Source organism: Heliconius melpomene, chromosome 13 (genome assembly GCF_056956725.1).
Source record: "Heliconius melpomene rosina isolate 202511_hmr_F chromosome 13, ASM5695672v1, whole genome shotgun sequence".
Classification (NCBI taxonomy): Eukaryota; Metazoa; Arthropoda; class Insecta; order Lepidoptera; family Nymphalidae; genus Heliconius; species Heliconius melpomene.
The window spans coordinates 777,094-787,925 of NC_140401.1; positions in this window are offsets into that span (position 1 = coordinate 777,094).

Below are 10,832 nucleotides of genomic sequence, written 5' to 3' on the forward strand. Positions count from 1 at the left end.
TCTTTATATATGCAAATATTCGCCAAAACTTAAAATAAGCGTCTAAGGAAAAATATTTTGTAGATATAGCTTTACTATTGCAAAACTTTTATCTGCGGTTAAAGTAAGTGTTCTTCAATTTTTGTTTTAAAAACATTTTCAAATTCAGATTGTTACGTACTTGGAAATGTTGTGTCTAGTGATGTTTTGAATCGATATTGAATTTAAATATTATAATTACTAATTCTGTAATAATAAAACTCTTAATGTATTTAATGACTGACGGGCAATGCATAGATAGAACTATTGGACTTATATAAGAAAAATATACTATATGTATCTCATCCCGCTTCGTTCTAAATTTTATGTTTTCTAAAAAGTATGTTTTTTTGTATATATTTTATTGGGATAATTTTTTGGCGTAGTTGCAGTATCCGAAATAATATGCAAAAGTTGTGAGTTTAAAAATATAGTATACTTATTAGGGTCCAGATAGTGTCGGCAATTATTCGTCTGTTTTAATCAATTGACACTTGAATAGGATTTGAATCGAATTGTCATTGTTGATGTAAATGTATCTTTAAGCATTAAAGAATATAGCTTTTTATTGACCCCCCTCCCCCAATTGATTCTCTAAAATTGTTACATTGCTGCTAATATAAGAAAATATATTTGTTAAATAGGAAAGTTGCTTAGAAGCTAATTATTTTGCTCGCTCGTTATTTGGTTTATTGTCGTTGTAGGATAATTAAAATTAACGTAAAAGAGGCTATCCTGAGTAAGTTGCTCGACTTTTAATATTAACATCTTCGGGTTCCTAAAAATAAACATTCCCATGGTGAGTTCCGTTAATACAAAAAATCTCTAATTTTGTATTAGTAAAAACTAAGTGACTTAACACAATTTTTTCTCTATCTACTAAATAAAAAGAATCATCGACTTCTAACAACACTATAGACGAGGATTGGTTTACGAGAAGCCCAATCAAGCGGCGACGCGTCGGCTAACTGCCGTCCTCTGGTGCTATGATATACACTGCGAATTTAACCATGGTTTAAACAGTGCTTGGAATATTACAAGGATCTGTATTTCTGTATCTCCAGGATTGATGGTTAGTTTAATATTGATTAAACTACATTATGGGTACCTATAGTTATCTAAAGTTTTATAACATCTGTAGTAATTGATGCTGAAAAAAAAGTTTCACAAAAGAATTACACAAAGTATACTAGAAAAGTCATTTTAATGTATTAATTTATTTAATAGTCAAATCTCCAAAGTCTTTTAATATACAAAATTTTTTATAAATAAATATACGTATTTTTTCCTGCACATGATAGACTGCACACAGGCAACCACGGGAAATCCGTTCTCCACTCTCTGCCCTACTTCCGAAACGTTAGTTGATTGTCCCGAATGGAAAGTGAACCCACGACCGTAGCATTTACAGTCGTTTGATACTTTTAAATTATTTAAATGTAGATACACTGTGGTAGCCGCCCTCACTATAGAAGCACTCAATATTGGTTAATAAAGTAATAATCATCAAAACTTTGCGACGACGCTGCCATATTATTTGTTTTTCAACTGACGCTCCGCAAACGACAGTGTCAACTGGTTCCAATTAAAACTTTATTGAGAAAGAAGAGTATGAAAAAAAACTAAAGTTAAAATACTGTTGTTTCTACTTAACGATTTTAGAAATCATTGATTAGATGGCGTAACTCAACTTTGCATTTTGTCTTATTGTAATTCTAATTCTAAACAAACATCGAACTTGTAACTATTAAATATGTTTTTATATATATTTGTACTGAGCATCGATGGTGCCAGTTTAAACTTCCCCACAAAATGACAGACACTATGCGTACTCGACGAATATTGGGGGCAATAAAAAATGTGAAGCCTCGTCTTAATCCTGTTTTCCTCCGGAGTTAATTTTCGTTTATTGTTTAAACGTTTATTTCTGACTTATTGTATCGTTTTATTAACTTTATTTGTTTACAAGTCCATTTTGATAGAAGTTTGCTGGCGCGTGTCTCTTGTTGAATTGTTATGGTTATTTCCTTAGAACAAAATGTTTTTGAGTTTTTCAAAAAAAGCTTAATTTTATTCAAACGAATTACGATTATTATAACTAAATTCTTTAATTGTTTAGAAGATTCGTAAAGAAATCACATTTGTCTATCTTTGTGATGTTATTTTGGTACAGAATACAGAATTGCAGTCTCTTGCGTAAAAGTAGCCATCTAGTGTGTACTTCGGACTTGCGTCGCTTCTTCTTTTTCCCCATTTCAATGGGAAATTCTACATTTGAATTGCTATAATAAAAATAAAGACAACAAAAAAATATGTAGAAAAGGTACCCTAAATATATCCAGATTTAAATAAAACATAATTTTCTCAATATATCGCCTTGTTTTCCCACTTCTCTGGTTCACACAATAAAGGTATTTTCGCAATGCCTATTGTACGGATGATATAATGTACGCCCTCATGCGTTGCCCATAACTCATTGTGTTTTGGCATAGCTAATAAACCATATCGCACTGTTAGCAGTATTTTATTATATTAATATGGTGTTTAATTTATTATTTGTTTTTCTACCTATGTTGCAAATAGGCTGTGGTTGGATTTTTGTGTGTGTGTTCATTTCTCACTCGGGATAGAAATATTTTCATTTTCTGGTAACACAATGCCACTGATTTTATAGTCTCTTTCACCTACATCTACCCTCTTTTCACGAGTACGCTAACAATATTATAAAAATGTTTTTGGTATTTTGTTCGACCAACTTAAAAGAATCAAGTAACCTATTGCATTTTATGTCTAAGCTAAAGCTGAGTACAAGTTCACTTCGGCGGTAAATGAACAATGAACAGTATTATTTTTATCTTTGCTTTTTCTACCTACTTTTCAAAATAAAAGAAGTAGTGAAAACAAAGATATATTTTATTAAAAAGCACAAAACTCTAAGAAGTTCAAGTTATCTGCAATAGCCACCATATAAAGCTATCATAAATCGACCATCAATCAAAATGAAATCAGAATTATTCCCATCAGTGAAGAACGGTGACTATAGATTTTATCCGACGATGGAAAAAACACCATATCTTCTGATTGACCATATAAAAAAACGGTGATTTATCATTTTTATTGCTAGAAAACATGTTTATGAGCATCTTAAGAGGGGCGAAAGCGGGGCAGTTGGGGGGACTATTTTGAAATCTTTATGAACAATATTGGTTACATGCGAGATAATTTTGATATAACTTTTGAATAATAATTCGTAATCGTATGGTCTTATATTTAAAATTACTATTCAATCCAATTTTTAATTAAGTTAAAAAAATATCCAAACCAATTTTAATAAATACTACAATAATTATACTTACAATTTTTAAGGTACCCCTAACTAAAGATGGTTAAATATTTTTTTATTCATCTTCACGCAAACACACACACATAATGTACAGACATGGAGTGGATGAAGTGTTTTTCATCTGAGGTCAACGATACAACTTGTTGCAATATGTAACCCCTTCGATTGTGTAAGTTTAGGTTATAAAAAATTAAATGCAAATATCTATATTGTGAATTCTGTAAAATAGTTTTTAAGGCTCCATGATTTTTCTCATTGTAAGAAAAAGTCCCGCACAACTTTCAAGACATTGTGTGTTGATTGGAGAAGGAACGCCGCGAAGTAATATTATGTACTATAATTTGAACAATGTAACTAATTATTATTGTCTATGCATTGCGAAAGCCATTTTAAAAACTCAGCATTCAATATCAAATAAGTTTATATCGTGTGTTTTCATAATAGCGCCCATCACATAATAATCAGTAGCCACTTATAATGTCTTTGGGGGATTGTTTTGTAACTATAAACGAGATATCGTCGTCCCTCGATAGATGAAGTTACATCGTTTTTTGTTTATTGACACGAGTCTTCTTTATTTTCACTTTTTACTTATTATAACTGTCTTTGAGTTATCGTCATTTATAATAGTGGTTATTAGTATATGATTTGAATGAGAAAAATAATTTAGTAATAAAGTGTCGAGTTAAGATGAAAATAAAGTTTAATTTGGAATAATTATTGTTGTATGTTCAATATATTTGTAGTGTATATTATTACACATGGTAAATGAGACTATTTTAACCGGATTAATCGCGTATATTTAGTTTTATACATTTTTGAAAACAAGACGTTTCGAACACTTGGCAGTAGTCCATGGTCACACGCGGTGAGACTAGACTAGACTGACACCTCAGTCGAGTCATAATTATGTCGACTGACAGACGAATACCACCGTATTCGTCTGTCAGTCGACATAATTATTATATCAAACTGCTATTTAAAACATTTGTAGTATATTTGGAAAGTATCCGTATCTAAACGTCGTCGGATTTCAAATGTGTATGTTTTTTTTAACTAAAAGTATAATTATTTGTAACGTAATCGGTACATTCTATAGTTATTCTAATATTAAAAAAGTTGCATTTATATTAGTTTTAAGGAAAAGAAAATATTTTGGAAAACGTATGAAAACTGGAACGTAGCGGGAATCGATCGATACCCCTCCTCGGGTAACACGTAATTATCATATAACATATTTTTTCATAATTTTTCCCTATTGTGTTTCCTTTCTGGTTAAATTCAATAGAGTTTCTTAATATTTCAATTAAGATACAAAGCTCTGTTGCTGGCAATTAATTAATATAAAACGATAAGCTTTAAGGAGTGTGCAAGGCGTGCGACGTGACCGCGATACCGGTAGGGCTTGCACTTATTTTTGGATTTTGAGTTACAAAAGTATTATAAAAAAATACAAAATTCGTAAAAGTCATACTCAATGTATTTTTTTAGATCCACGTTGTATCCCGCATATAGAAGGGCGGGCAGGCAGAGGGAAACAAGAGATAAAACACCTAGTTCTTCTATCAATTGCCAGCGGGCCAGCCAGAGATAATTACTCTTTATATTAATAAAATCTTAAAAATATTTAACTTTTTTAAGAAAATAAAATTTGTTATACTAATATTAGCATCTGCAACCCTGACTCGGTCCCGCGAATCTTGCTCTAATAAAATATTAAGTGCTCACTTAAACATCTATGCGCGCGAGTAACGACTGAGAACACCTTCTGAATACAGACGAGATAAAACCAACTGATACTGATAAGAAAGCACGCGGTCGCAGAAACATGAATATTTGGAAACTTTTGACAATATATTTTTGGAGAAAAAAGAAAACTGGTTGTCAGTATATGGACGAAAATTTTACGTGATAATGGCGTAAGAAAACATTGATGAAAAATTGTATGTTTTATAAATTGTAGAGAAGTTAACTGAGAAAACTAAAACTCAAATATTCTGATTTCTACTTAATTTTTCTATAGATACCTATAACCTATCTGGTTTCTATAATTAGTGTTAACTAGCTGTCCGCGTGCGGCTTCGCCCGCGTGAATTATGCGGCTTCAACATTGTGGTCGAATGGTATCATAACTCTACGAGTCGTGTAGGCCACATTCTAATTGCCGCAGGTAACTCAGACTGCAGACTGCAGGCACAACTTGAAACGCATTGAAACGCTTAAAATTCTTTCTATTCAACACGAAAAGAATTTTTAAAATCGAAAAAAAATATTTCCAGATTTAGCACGTTGAGCCAAACAAACTTAATCTGCATAATCTATATATATAAAAGGACTTGTCCTCACTGACTGAGGTAAGACGCACGCACAACCAAAACGGCTGATGGTAAAAACGTCAAATTTAGACAGATGTTTACTTTCGTAATCTGGACATCCACTAAGAAGGGATTTTGAAAAATTTTAACCTTAAAGGGGTGAAATAGGGGTTCAAAGTTTGTATGAAAAAAAAATTTAATCAGCATCGATTTTTATAAAATTTGAAATTTAGATTTTTAAAAGTATTTAATTGAACACGTGTTTCATCGTTTTCTAGAATTCTCTCCCTAAGGGTGCAAATAAGGGGTTGAAAGTTTGTATGGAAAAATCTATAAATCGCCACCGATTTTTATAAAATTTGAAATTTAGACTCTTAAAAATATTTAATTGAACATGTGTTTCATGGTTTTCTAGAATTCACCCCCTAATTGTGCAAATAAGGGGTTGAAAGTTTGTATGGAAAAATCTTTAAATCGCCACCGATTTTTATAAAATTTGAAATTTAGACTCTTAAAAATATTTCATCGAATACATGTTTCATGGGTTATTAGAATTCACCCCTAAATACGCAAGCGAAGCTGCGCGCGTCCGCTAGTCTATATATATGACGGCGCGCTGCTTTGTATTAGTTTTAATTATAATTTCGCAATTATTACATTTCGATTTTAATTGATTTATGTAATGGATTATATTAGAAGAATATTTAAAATGGAGCGGGTAACCCCGAATAGGGTAGTAGGTGTAGCCACGAATAATAGCAGACGTCATGGGTTGACAGCTATGGCGTGAGATGTTCACCAATTAACCTATTGGCTTCTAATCTATTGTAATTTTGTTAATCTTGTGATATTTATTGTAAAACTCTTATGTAAACGAGTAATAAGACATTGTAGAATATAAATGTGATTTTTATTTAAACATCTCTGTTGCTACAACGCCCACAAATGAACAGTAACAGCCAAGACCGCTATGAGGCCCCTTTTGATGCTTCTACATCAGAAGTGGGATTACCAGCAACGAATAAGGAACAAAATACAGAACATAGTGTTAAAATTTCACAAGATGTGAAAATTGTAAAAAATGTGAAATTGAAAATTTATTTTTGACATGCAGAAACAAAATTTTACGGGAGCCATTAGTATCTGACATTTAAAAATAATGTTACGAAAGTTTAATTCTGATGCTGCAGACCACGACGTTCTCACTTGGTGTGACATATGTTTACAAGAAAAACTTATTTTTGGCAGTGATTTGATAATTACAATGAGCAAGGTACAAAAAGAGTTAAGAGAGAATTTGACAAATCTGAGTTTGATTGGAAGTCAAGTCAAATCAAAATTGGATTGTGAAAGAAAAATCAAATAATAAGAAATTTTGGAAAGTATTAAAAAATAAGTTAAGTATTCGTTACAATAAGATTATTGCCGATTCTATTTTCCCTAATTGTTTTAAAAAGTCTATAGTTCATTCTATTTATAAAAGTGGTAATAAAGAACAACTATAGACCCATTGCTATATTGGAACGTATAATAAATCGCCGACTCATTAAATATCTTGAAAAATACAACCGAATATCTCAGTGCCAGTATGGGTTTCGAGTGACGACTTGATAAACTTTGTAGTTGATTCAATTCATAATCGACACTGTAGCAATTCCCATATTGTTAGACAAATTTGAGAAAATTGGTGTAAGGAGTGACGAACACAAACTATTCGAAAGCTATCTCACGGATAGAATGCAATGCACTAAAATAGAAGAATATACCAGCATAAACCTTCCTATCAAATATGGCATTCCACGGGGAAGTATATTGGAACCAACACTATTTTAATATTGAACTTACCTATAAACTTTGAAAAAAATTGTGTCTTTTGCTGATGACACCGTTTTCCTGGTAAAGGGAGAAACCTGGGAACAAGCCTTTTATAATGCTCAGGGACTCAAGGGATCGGCGTCATCTTGGCTTGCGCAATCTAGTTTTGTCCCGGAATTAAAAGGCCACAATTAAAAGATCTGTTCTTAGCTAGATTTGATACTGTTGAGACTCCAGCTGCAATTTATGGCGATTACTCAATGGTGGTCCAAGAGAAGACGAGTGTTTATCTGCGTATGCCGGGCGCTGCTTATTACACTGTTCAAGAATATTTAGAGGATAAACATGTATGGAAATAATATCTATTAGATGTCATGTAGGATAGCTGCCAGCTAATGTAATAAATAAATTATACCATTGACTTTGAAAGGAGAAACTGTTGAGTTTTTGCTGGCTCTTTTCAGCAGAATTGCCTTCCGAACTGGTTATAGCTTTTTGTTGATATGTCTACCTGACTAGTCAAAAGTGCTTATAATAGTCTATTTGAATAAAGAATATTTTGAAGTTGAATATAGAAAAAGAGGACATCCGATTGGTGAGAAGACTACTCCGACTATGGAAGTGAAAAAGCCACCAATAGAATCATCACAGCGATGCTATAACTGTGACAAGCAGGGTCACGTACCCAGTGATTGTTGTGGCAATAGTAGTTGTAATAGCAATTTCTTATTTACGTTGTGAGATTTCAGATACTACCTCATCTCTACAGTCTAAGGAAGTTGGTGTGCATATGAAGGTGATCCCTCCAACTTGCTTCACGTGTGGTGAATGCAGCCACATCGCACTGCGCTGCTCCAGTATGGATACCAAGGCAAGCGATGAACGGGTTGAACGATGGGTGAATGGAGCAAACGCTCCATTCAACTAACTGTGGATCAGTTCTTAGATGAATCTGGTGAGAAGTTTTCATTTTGTTTTGGTTCTGTTGCCGAATGCTCTTTAATAAAGTCAGCTCTTTCGAGATAGATAATAACAAGTCATGGCAAGATGCACTACCTGACAATCAGCTAGCCATTAGCGCAGCTATTATGAGTAGGATAACCAGGGCGAGTCATTTAGAATTGTTAGTAGTAAAGGTTTCTATGCCTCTAAATTTAATGTAATTAGCCACGGATGAATTTGATTTGAATCTTATTATCGAGCAATCGACACGAGCAAAAGAAGCTAATGCTTCTTCTGAGAAGGTTTAGTTTGATAAACGTAAAGCAAAGTTAAAGACTTAAGTAGGTGATAATGTTCTGTAACCAAACCAAACTTGACCCTAAGTTTTCAAAACTCTTAAAAGAGCCCGTAAGCCCGTAGTAATTGGCTTTCAATTCTAGTAGCACGTAGTAGTGCCGGAGATTGCGAGCAACAAAATAAAGTCAGAATGGGCCGATGACGGCCATGTTAAAAGTTACATACCCCTTTTACCCTGTAGTAGCCTGTGTGGATAAGACAAACAAACAAAGCTAAGACAAACAAAACAAACAAAAAAAAAAAAGAACCAAAAAAAAAAGAAAAACTAGCCTTTGTGGCAACGACTAGCCCTTGTGGCAACGACTAGACTTTGGGGCAACGACTAGCCTTTGTGGCAACGACTAGCCCTTGTGGCAACGACTAGCCTGTGTGGCGAAGAGTGGCCTGTGTGGCGACGAGTAGCCTGTGTGGCGACGAGTGGCCTGTGTGGCGACGAGTGGCCTGTGTGGCAACGAGTAGCCTGTGTGGCGACGAGTAGCCTGTGTGGCAGCAGCTGGCCTGTGTGGCAGCAGCTAGCCTGTGTGGCAGCAGCTGGCCTGTGTGGCAGCAGCTGGCCTGTGTGGCAGCAGCTGGCCTGTGTGGCAGCAGCTAGCCTGTGTGGCAATGACTAGCCTGTGTGGCAAGTACTAGCCTGTGTGGCAATGGCTGGCCTATGTGGCAAAAAGTAGCCTGTGTGGCAATGACTGGCCTGTGTGGCAATTACTAACCGTTGTGGCAATGACTTGTCTGTGTGACTGTTAGCCTATGTGGTATGACTAACGGATGTGACATTTGTAAGATTATATGTTTGCCTTATACGAAACATTTCGTAGTATTTGTGATACACTTATAAAATCAGTAATCACTATGAGTTCACTGTTACATCTACTAAGGGGAGATATTCTGTGGTCAGGAAGACCGAACGGGATGTATTGCAAAGCACTATGTTTATTGTTCACAGATTGAACCTATGCACACGAGGACGTGTGACGATGCAGGACGGCCGTGACGGCGCGCTGCTTTGTATTAGTTTTAATTATAATTTCGCAATTATTACATTTCGATTTTAATTGATTTATGTAATGGATTATATTAGAAGAATATTTAAAATGGAGCGGGTAACCCCGAATAGGGTAGTAGGTGTAGCCACGAATAATAGCAGACGTCATGGGTTGACAGCTATGGCGTGAGATGTTCACCAATTAACCTATTGGCTCCTAATCTATTGTAATTTTGTTAATCTTGTGATATTTATTGTAAAACTCTTATGTAAACGAGTAATAAGACATTGTAGAATATAAATGTGATTTTTATTTAAACATCTCTGTTGCTACAACGCCCACAAATGAACAGTAACAGCCAAGACCGCTATGAGGCCCCTTCTGATGCTTCTACATATATATAAAAGGACTTGTCCTCACTGACTAAGGTAAGACGCACGCACAGCCGTAACCGCTGATGGTAGAAACGTGAAATTTGGACAGATGTTTACTTTCGTATTCTGGACATCCACTAAGAAGGGATTTTGAAAAATTTTAACCCTAAAGGGGTGAAATAGGGGTTAAAAGTTTGTAAGGAAAAATATTTAAATCAGCACCGATTTTTATAAAATTGTAAATTCAGACTCTTAAAAGTATTTAATTGAACACTTGTTTCACGGTTTTTTAAAATTTATCCCCTAAGGGTACCAATAAGGGGTTGAAAGTTTGTATGGAAAAATCTTTAAATCGCCACCGATTAATATAAAATTTGAAATTCAGACTCTTAAAAATATTACATTGAATACATGTTTCGTGGCTTATTTTAATTCATCCCCTAGGGGTGTAAATAAGGGGTTGAAAGTTTGTATGGAAAAATCTTTAAATCGCCACTGATTTTTATAAAATTTCAAATTGAGACTTAAAAATATTTCATTGAACACGTGTTTCATGGTTTATTAAAATTCACACTTAAGGGTGCAAATAAGCAGGCGGAGCTGCGGGCGTCCGCTAGTATTAATATAGAAGTGACCTAAGAATCTTACTTCTGGATTCCTTGATATATGCATTAAATTATCTGATGTA